General features: G+C 34.6%; 1 protein-coding gene across 2 annotated transcripts in view; it reads left to right on the top strand.

Moving 5' to 3' along the window:
- Positions 1-273: 273 nt before the first annotated feature.
- Positions 274-11,171, top strand: part of LOC131036947 (telomere repeat-binding factor 1) — a 44,003-nt gene continuing 33,105 nt past the window's right edge. The window contains exon 1 of one of the 2 annotated variants that reach the window (XM_057968972.2): positions 274-497. The gene's annotated coding sequence lies outside the window, so the exon portion shown is untranslated. The remainder of the gene's footprint in view (positions 498-11,171) is intronic. The other variant, XM_057968974.2, reaches the window with a different exon arrangement.

The following is an 11,171-nucleotide window of genomic DNA, read 5'->3' as shown; positions in this document are numbered from 1 at the left end:
AAAAAAATAAAGCATACACTTTTTCATATACAAATATTTAAGAACAAAAATCATACCTCAATCTTTTTTATTAAAAATGCTAATTAAATTAAATTAATCAATAATTTTAATAACTTGATAACTTAAAAATGTGAAGAATGCCCAAAAACTAAACAATAGTCTTTAAATGCACATGTCCTTTTAAGTAAAAAAAAAGTTGTGGTTGACAAAACCATAACCTTGCAATAACTGAAAAATTTAACTAAGAAAGAAATTCCTTTCTTCCGGACTTCTAAAAAACACCTTTCCCCTCCAGACCAAAAAATATAAATCTTCTTTAAAAATTCTCATATCATATAAATACAAAATCCAAAGAAATTGCATTTCAACTTGTATCATTAGAATAAAGATTTAAGCTATTTAACGACATGGAGACTTGTCTGCAGACACGCGTATGTCTGTACTTCCATGCACTGCACAATCTATCAAAAACCTAACCCTAATCTACAGGCAGTAAGGTATGAATTTTGATTCATTACACATCTCGTTAATTAAATGAATCTGATAATAAGTTCTTCACTCTGCCAAATTACAGAACTCTTGACTAGCAGTAAATTTTACTGATTTTTTGGTTCTAATTTCAAACCCTAACAAACTTCAATTCTGATTCTCGTTACTTGCATTATTGCGAGAGTAATTTTTTCAAGGATTGTAACGTAAAATTTGCCGATTATGTTAGCATTTTTGAAGTACGTTGAATTTTGCTTGGTTATATATGAATTTCCGAGCTAAATAAGACTCTGAACCAAAATTCAGTTAAACTATTGCACTTGGTTTTACCACATGGTTTCTATTCGGATATATCATTTTTCTACGTTTTAAACTGTAGAATTTATTCGTCAAATTTAAAGTTATGAAATCCTTACCTGTTTCAACCTTTAGCTTTTTAATGTATAAAGTTCGAATTTCAAACCTTAGAATGTTCAAATTGCTACTTCAATTATCAAAAGCAAAAAAATTCTGATGCCAAACAATAAGAACTTCTTTTGCCAAACCCTAACAAAATTTTACTGCCCACAAACCTTATCCTCGTAACTTTTTTTGATGGCAAATCCCAATAAAAACATTTCTTAACATCCTAACAGAATATTTTCTTGCCAAAGATTAACTTGGTTCTCTTTTGACAAACCCTAACCTGATTCTCTCTTGCCAAACGCTCACAAAAACAATTCTTACCAAACACCAACAAAATTATCTACCCAAATCCATTAAAATTTAAAATTATGTATTTTTCCGAGCTAAATAAGAATGTGAACCAAAATTCAGTTAAACTATGGCACTTGGTTTTACCGCATGGTTTGTATTTGGATGTAACAGTTTTCTACGTTTAAAACTGTAGAATTTATTGATTAAAGACAAAGTTATGAAATCCTTACTGTTTCAAGCTTTAGCTTTTTAATGTATAAAGTTTGAATTTCAAACCCTAGAATGTTCAGAATGTTCAAATTGCTACTTCAATTATCAAAACCAAAAACTTCTGATGCCAAACTATAAGAACTTCTTTTGCCAAACCCTAACAAAATTTTACTGCTCATAAACCTTATCCTCATAACTTGTTTCGATGGCAAACCCGAACAAAAACATTTCTTGCCAAAGCTTAACTTAGTTCTCTTTTGACAAACCCTAACAAAATTCTCTCTTGCCAAACCCTAACGAAAACAATTCTTACCAAACACCAACAAAATTATGTACCCAAATCCATTAAAATTCAAAATTATTCTTGCTAAATCCTAGTAAGTCTTAATTCGGGTTTATATTTTTTTGAAATTGCATTTGAGTTTTAGTTGATATGTTCATTTTCCTGAAAAAGATACATCATGAACCATTATGGAACCATGATTTTCCTCATATTAGATAACACTTTGGTTGATATGTTCCTCTTTCTGAAAAAGAATACATCATGAGCCATTATGGCACTAGGATTTCCCTCATATTAGATGTTAAAAAATGGAAATTTTTAGTGACTGCACTGAATTTTACTGAATTTGTTGTGTTTTGTAATTTTCTTTGGGTGCAATGGGAAATACTTTTCACTCAGAGCTATGAACTAGTGAGGTCACAAATGGGAAACCTCATCCCTAACATAACAGTCAACAAGAACACCCTAATGGGGTTTGAACCTTGGTGGAAAGAACAACAATGCCATGTTTAAACCATCACACTATGCCAGTACTGACCTTTTTTGGGTACCTTTTTATGCTAGTCAGGGACGACTACTTTTTAAAGTTTGGTAGCAGAATTTTAATACTTGCATTCGTTTATATTTATGTTTTTAATTAGTAGATTTGACTTGTTGTGTCATCTTTGGCTTATTTTTTTACAGCTTATACATATCTTCTTCGGTGAAATTTGTGAGGGAGTAATGCAATACTACTGTTTCTAAACCCTTTGAAGTGTTCAGCTGCCAAATACTAACAAAATTTTCTCTTGCCAAACGCTAACAAGCTTCAACTGTGGTTTGCAAGTCTGGAAAAGACATTTTTCAATTATGTTGAATTTTTTATTTCTTCCAGTTTAGTTATTTTTCTTGAAGAGTATATAGATTCGGTAAATAAGGGAGTTGGATCCCTCACCCATTATTACATTGTTTGTAAGATTCACAAAAGCTCCCTCACAACTGGACTAAGGAAAGCTTAGCCATCACTAACCCAAAGATTACAAACCTTCAACTGCCCCAATGCTATAGCAAAATGGTGAGTAAAAAATTAACTGAAAAACAGTTTTACTAACTAATTAGAACACCCCAGAACAACTAGAGGACCTTTTATATATGTACATATCTTTGATTGGTAAATAAGGGAGTTGGATCCCTCACCCATTGTATTAACTGAGAAAGCGATTACATTGTTTGCAAGTTTCACAACTTCTTCACAACTGGACTAAGTAAAGCCTAATCACCACTAACCAAAAATAACAAGACTTCAACTGTTCCCTTGCTATAGCAAAATGGGGAATAAAAAACTAACCGGAAAACAGTTTAACTAACAACTAGAAACCCTATGACAACTAGAGGGCCTTTAATTTATAATTCTTTTTTCCCAAGTTTGATAGCAGAGTTTAACATTATATCTATATTGTTTATTAGTAGATTCAATTTGTGGTGTAACCTTTGGCTTAGTTTCCACAACTTATAGATATCTTCTTCAGTTAAAGTTACTAGGGAGTAACAAAATACTTATGTTTCTAAACCCTCAGAAATCCCAACATATAAATTTTGTTACCAAATGCTAACAAGAATTTCTCTTTCCAAACACTAATAGGCATTAATTGTGGTTTTTGAGTCTGGAAACAGACAAATGTTTCTGTTACATTGAATTTTTCTTTATTTTCAGTTTTGTCATTATTTTAAAGAGGATATGTATACATTTGATTGGTAAATAAGGGAGTTGGAACCCTCACCGACTATATTAACTGAATAAGATATTACATTGTTTGCAAGCTGTAGACACCTAAAACTGGTTTGTGCCTGCGAATGCTAATTTGACTAATTATTCAACTTTGTTAATTACATAATTAATTATTTAATTAATCAGATCTATTCTTCTAAATTAATAGTATTCTTTTATTTTCAAATTTAACATTCAAATTTCCCTCTAATTCCATAATTAAATAATCTTTAATCATTTAATTAATCCCAATTATTTACTTTAATTAAATAATCTTGATTGTTTAATTAAATCAATTTCTTCTATCCTCTCATAATTAAATAATTACCCCAAATTATTTAATTAGCTAAAAATGTCCTCTCAATTGAATAAATTTTCTAATTTATTTAATTTAATTTCTTTCCCATTTGAAATTAATTTCAGGGTTCCTAGTCACATGGAACCCCACCATGGATTAACTCATTGATCAAACCAGATTTATTAAACTGCATATTAGATTAGTTGTTAATGAAATGTGCAACACAATTTCCACTATTGGATAGGGCAACATAAAGAAACCCTAATCCTTATGGAAGCAATAGAAAAGGGTTTTATTTTACCATTTTGTTCATTTTGTTTCTGGGTGAGTTTGGAGCAATATCAAATTAATGTCATTTCTCTCACAGTTCGAATTATTTCATTTTTCTCACATTTTGAAAAATCAAATTCTCTCCAAATTAATTGAAATGCTAATTTCATTCAATTTCCTACAGCATATGTCGAAAATGACTAACTGCCACTGACTCTTAGTTCCCACTAGTGAGTCATCAATCACCTTTTTCTAATCAGTCAATCAGTTGATCCTTTTCGAAATATCTTATCCTGACTAACTCATCTATCCACTAACTAAATCAGTCAAATTAGTAAATTTCTTAATTAATTTCAGTCGCTTTGAGTGATCATCTCGTAACCAACTTGTCTCATCAGTTCTCAACTGTTGATGGACTCTGCTGTCAAATCTTTCTCAACCATTCACTAAAATTCCAAAAATCTATAAAATCAACTTTTATTCTCAATCATGATCAACACATTCCTTGAATTCTTGTGCTATCACTCTGTAGGTATTGTACGACTTTGAGATTCACTACCATCATATGCCACATGGAGGAGAAGAGCAATGGAAGCCATTTGCTTGGATTCAACTTTGAGTTTGTTTAGTTATTGATATAATTGATTTGTTCTTGTGTTGAATTTGTTAGCATGCTTTGATTGTTTACGATCGGAGATTAGTAATAGATCTAAGATTGTGGTTGCTTTTATTGGTCCATTGCATGCATGTTCGCCCAATTTTTCAGTTCTTACACAAGTTTCATAAAACCTTCCTCAACTGAACTGAGGAAAGCTTAACAGTCAACATGAACCCAAAGATTACAAACCCCCAACTATTTATACCAAAATGAGGAATACAAAATTAACTCAAAAGCAGTTTAACAAACAAGTAAAATACCCCAGATCAATTAGAGAACCATGGTGTCATAATCGTGGCATCGACCTCGAATGGCACACAACCTTTGTAAGCCTTTGCAGGCTGACCAGCCCTAGCATTTCTTTCATGATACTGCCATGGAGAAAGAGTGCTAAATGGCCTGTAGAGCAGGGAAGTGGAAAGTCTTGAGTTCTCTATTGACTTCTCCTTACACGACCTATGTATGAAGTTTCTCCATTTGTCAAACCAGAGCAACAAACTGCCTTTCCAATTTTCTGAAAGATGCCATATACAACTGTCCTCTGAACTCTGTGCCAGCAATGGGGAGAGATGGGGTGGGATGCCCATCAACAAACTCCAGCACTGCCTCCGAACCACCCTTAAATTCAATCCGAGCAAAGCATGCTACCAAATGAAGAACTTTGTCTTTGCTGTCAGTCAAATTAGTAAGATTGGAAAGAAACATGGAGGCCACGTCAGAATTTATGAACATTCATCTCCAAATAACCAACTCCCAAGACCTCATTGATGGCCTGCTCAATCTGTATGTCATGAATAAAGAAAACCTTAATCAGCCTAAGTCTTTGAGCAGACCCCTAAATGCCATTTCTCTCTTCTTTGCATAGAGGTGGAATGGGGGCTTCTTGGAGATCCAGCAGATTAAGGTGTGGAGAAGAAACTAGAAAACCTCTACTGCTATGCAGAGAGAAGGGTAAACTCCTCTAAGGCTTTTAGGGCTTTGGCTAATTGGATACAGCAACTGCTGAGATCTTCAAATAAAATTTTGGTGGCACCTCTGGGGGCAATCCAGGCGTTCCAGTTGTTGGTTGTGTAATTAGAGATTATATTGTCTCTATAATTAGAGCAGCATTTAAGAAGTTGATGGTGGGCACTAGTAAATAGGCAGAGGCCCATGCTTTGGTTTTAGGGTTTCAAATGTCCATCCTGTCGTTTGAAGCTACATATTGAAGATGATTCTGTGATTATTATCAAAGCCATCATTAATAGGTGACCTCCCAGTTGGAAACTAGAAAACATTTTGTTAAGGGGAAAGAAGGGTAAACTCCTCTAAGGCTGTTAGGGCTTTGGCTAATTGGATACACCAACTGCTGAGATCTTAAAATAAAATTTTGGTGGCACCTCTGGGGGCAATCCAGGTGTTTCAGTTGTTGGTTGTGTAATTAGAGATTATATTGTCTCTATAATTAGAGCAGCATTTAAGAAGTTGATGGTGGGCACTAGTAATAGGCAGAGGCCCATGCTTTGGTTTTAGGGTTTCAAATGTCCATCTTGTCGTTTGAAGCTACATATTGAAGATGATTCTGTGATCATTATCAAAGCCATCATTAATAGGTGACCTCCCAGTTGGAAACTAGAAAACATTTTATGCCAAGCTTGGGTGTTTTGGATCCACTCAAGTCTTTCTCATCTTCTCACTATTTCAAAGGAGTAAACATAATGGCCAGGTTTAAACGAGCTAACAGATTTTAGCCCTTCAACAGGTTCTAAATGAAATAACTAATTCTTTCCTCATTTTGATTTGGAATAAAATTTTCTGAAACATTCGCAGGCTCAAACCTAACAGCCTTTTGTTGCAATGGAAAATAAAATTTTTATGTACTTGTTTTTGGTGCCTGTATGTGCTATGCAGAGAGAATTAGGTTTCTTGGGTTTGGAAGCATAATTTCCAGAATGACATTTTGTTTATATTGATAAATATGTTTCTCTTGTAACCTTTGGCTCAGGTGCCACAATTGATAGTTTAATCTTCAGTTAAACTCACTGCTTGCATGGGTCTTATCTGCTGGGGCATTCCCACCGTTGAGTTGGATGTAGTATTCTGGGTGTGGTTAGACTGCACTGTGGGTATAGATGGATTTTCAATTTCTGGTTTACAATTGAGCATAGTTACAAGGTTGAAAGCCAGGGTTTAAAATTTGAACAATAGATTAGGCAATTGGAAACAAACCCCCTTCTGGAAGGGGAATCCGAATAATGTATGCATATTGACATCTAGCTTGGCTGCGACCTTAAAAAGTATAAACAACCATTATTGATAATCTGTTTTAACTTTAAACAATTTTAAGATATAACATGTCTCAAGGGGATTTGAACATAGGTTCCACTATCAAACTCCCAATGATTAATAGCTGAAGCTCATGCCATTTGACGATTCATTCAACTGGATTGAATTAGTTCAGTTCTCCATTTTTGGTTTGAAAAAAAATTATTATACGAATATTTGTTCTTCTATTTTCTATAGTGATGCCTTGCAGCAAAAATCTTGCTGAAGGGGTTTTCAACTGGAATTGAAAAGACAAACCATACAATACTTGAAATTTTGTTCTTTTGTTTGTGGATAAACGCAATTCAGGAAATCATTCACTTATGCATTATTAGCCAACCCTTTTTTTTGTTTTGTTGAACTTTTTGTTGTTATGTTTTCGTTTCTACTGTTGCACTTCTTTTTAACTTAGATTCACAAAGTTGCTGGTTTGGGTATGGGTTTGGTGTTCAGAACTTTTGGTAAGAGTGATTTGCCAATTTTTTTAATTCTCAGTATCAAGCTATAGAAAAATATATAAAATATTAGAAAAGCCGTAATTTGCACAAAATATATAAAAAGATTAAATACAAAACATTTTTGATAATTTTTCCTTTTTTAAAAGCTATTTATCTGTTTAGATGTTGTTATAACCTTTTTCAGCAATAACATAATGAATAAAGTTAGAAATAGGGAAAGGTTATATGTAATGTCCCCTTTTGGGATTACCCTAGATTTTGTCCTAGAATCATCAATTAAGTAAATAAGGAATGAAGTATATTTAAGGAATGCAAAATTACCTACTTAAAATCTTGATTTAGATCCTGCAACCAAGTTAGTTATCGTTTCTAATATAATTGATGATGATTGTCTAATATTCATGAAAGATTGGAAAATGTATAATCAATAACATTGTAAGGAGAATCCTAATCCTTATATCACCATTGCAAATTACATGATGTGCATGTGAGATTCAATTAAAGACTTTCCCTAACAACCAATCCACACTATGGAATCCCTCGGGAAATCATATAAGGCGCAGGGAGCCTGTCCTTTCCAATCAAACCCAAGAGCATGGAATGAACATCCAGTCATTCAGCCTCTTGGCCCCACCTAGGGGTTGGCGTACTTGATGGGGGATTCAGTGCTGCTGCCTCCTTATCATGTATTTCATCCTTCACTTCACAATGGGATGGTTGATTTCTACAACAATCAACCATCATAGAGATTGGAGAGGAAATCACAATAAGGTGCCTGGAAATCCACCTATTTAAGCCCAAGAGCGGACACTCACCCTATTGGCTGCAAGTGGCAGGCACATTGGACATCCATCATGGGGTGGTCTACTTAGATGGTGATCTTGTATCTGCTCCCCTTCATTGCATTTCCTTCTCTTCTCCACATGATTGCTTGCCGGTTATAAATAGATTAATGTTTTAGGATATGTATTTCACATTACTATCTATGCCTAACACATAAGAAATTACATATTAGATTATATCTTCATAATGCATATACACTAAGCATGCATCTCATGCATACCAAATACTTATTAATGCACAGGTCTGCTGTTTATATCAATCTGTTTTTCTGCTTATATTCAGATATATGTATGTATGAGAATCCTCTTCTATTGGTTCATTCTATTCTTTTGTATTGTATATTCAGAGTCAGACTTGATGATTTCTAATCCCCTATACTCATACCATATTTTCACAAATGTACTTACTAATTCTAGGCTGATGTAAATAACTTGGATTTCTGCTATAATTTAATTATTTTCTGCTGCTAATTAGTTCTGAACTTAATTCCTTTTTGCACTTCTCCGCCGCCTTTTTATTCTTCCACGTTATGTCTTTAAATGCCTTCTTCATGCCTCTTCACAAGAGAGGCGATTCTTCACAAAGGTCGGCCTTAAAACAATATGGTTTTAATTTATTTTAAAACACCAAACAGGTCGGCCCTTACATTTTTTTTTTTTTTTCTGATTTCTTAAGAGGGGCGATTCCTCAAGGAGTCCGCCATAATACAAGGTCATAATTTCTTTTTGAATCGCCTTAAATTGTAGGTTGGCTAGTAAATGGGAAAAGATTAATTTATTTAAAAATTAAATTCTTGAAAGTGGCGATCCACATGAGGAGGGTCGACCTAAGATGGAGATTCTTTAAAGAGGTAGGCCCCAACAAAACCCAATAATACATTAATTATTTTCACTTATATAATAGGCAATACTTTAGGTCTAATATCAGTGTCAGGCAATCCATAAGTAATATGAAGTCTTCCATCACATAAATCTGCAAATTTATCAAAAGCTGTGATCTCATACACTGGCAGGGGATATGACATTATACTCAATAAACCTTTAAACCTATATGTTGCTGGGTTCTTTGAAAAGAGGCCCGTAATTGCAAAAAAGCAGTTCTGTACTGGTTTGGGGCTGGGACAGCATGTGGGTTCGCCCAAGGTTCAGCCCAGGCTGAATCCTTGTCAAATTCAAAAAAATTGTCGCATCTTCATCCAAACCAAGAAAATTCTGCTCTCAAGTTAGGCCATAAGTTGTCTGCCAATTGGACAAGATTCTTTAAGCTGAAAAATCATGATTATTTTTATGTTGATCATTTCAAGGTAGCACAATGTTTACTCAGCAAAAATGCCACAACTATTTTCACATGACTTGAGTGTAATCTATTGTAGCATTCAGTTTCTCACATGACCTGAGTGAAATCTATCGTAGCATTCAGTTACACCAAATTTTTAAAATGGGGACTGTTGGTGACAGTGGATATGTTTTTAGGATGGATTTTTTGGGAGGCCATTTGTTAGGGATGGTGTTGATGTGTCTTTTGTACACGACCAAACACAGAATAAAATACCTAAAGGTACCTTATCCTCTCTTGAACAAAGTTTCCCGACTGCTGAAGATCTTGCCGAAGGATCAGTCGAGGCAACTCCAAGGTTCTTGTATGTAGGTTCTCTACTCGTGGATAAGCTCTCTGTTGTACGATGTGATTTTGCTGGAATCACAAGGGGACTTACACTCGATGACTGAACGTCTAATTTGCTAGAATCACAGGATTTCACTAGCCTAGATTTTGAAAAAAAAGAAAAAAGGATGAGGGCGAGGGAAGGATCTAATTCTGACACTAAGAATGTAGGAGCAATGATTGATCTTTGATGAAATTCTAACTAAGTCTTGTCTTGACATCCCAGGACCATCTCCACAAGGTTAGTGCGATCTTCGGAGGAAAGCTTTATGATGTTCAGATCATCGCTATAGGCATAGACACCATCAGGCTGATGCATATCAATGAAGAAGCGACAATTGAAGTTAAGCTTAAGCTGAATGATTCCAGTTGACTACACAAGGCAAGTCTGCAATTAACAAACTGCTAGTAGTATGGATATACAAATTTCACCATCAATCAAACACATTTCTTCCACTCATCTAATAACATGAAATCAAATTTGAGAAGTATAAAGACCATGCAAATTGTTGAATCGACCCATAGATTTCACCATTTCTTCAATGAAGTTTTACAAGTCTTTTACAACATCTTGGCAACAATCTTTGCCTTCTCTTGCTATTCTACTCTAATTGCTATTCTATCAACTAATTATTCACTACTAGCTAACTATTCACCTACTATCAACTATTGACTAACTATTCTTGACTAACTATTAGCCTTTACAAATGAGGAGCCAGGGCTTATATAGCGCCCTCAATACAATTCAATGGCTTAGATCAATTTGAGATCAATGGCCAAGATTCTACAATGAAACCCTAATTAGGGTTTGTTACAACAAACTTAATTCTGACCAATGAAATAATTGCATTATTTGGACACATGTCTTCTTTGGAATATTCGACCAATGGATAGTCGGGGTAGGTACATCGAAGTTAGTGCCATTTCTTGATGAATCAGGTACGTTGAATCTGGACATGCTGAGGTGGACCAATCCGAATGGAGGAGTGATGACTGGGATGCCACCTTGTCAAACACTTGGTTGATGCCAATTTGGTGATGCCTTCCTTCAAATGCTGGATTGGAAGATAGATGGAGAAGGTCGTCCTTAATGATGTTGGACTGGAGGAGATTGTCCTTGTCCTGACTTGATCTTCTTTGATGAGGGTCTGCCAAGTAGTTGATCCTCCGGCTTTGGGGGTCGTCATTTGATGCCTACACAAAAGATTAAAGTTAGTCTTTGAGTATAATATCTTATAGCATAGGATCTATAA

This window comes from Cryptomeria japonica, chromosome 11 (genome assembly GCF_030272615.1).
Source record: "Cryptomeria japonica chromosome 11, Sugi_1.0, whole genome shotgun sequence".
NCBI lineage: Eukaryota > Viridiplantae > Streptophyta > Pinopsida > Cupressales > Cupressaceae > Cryptomeria > Cryptomeria japonica.
This window is presented reverse-complemented; position numbering and strand designations above follow the sequence as displayed.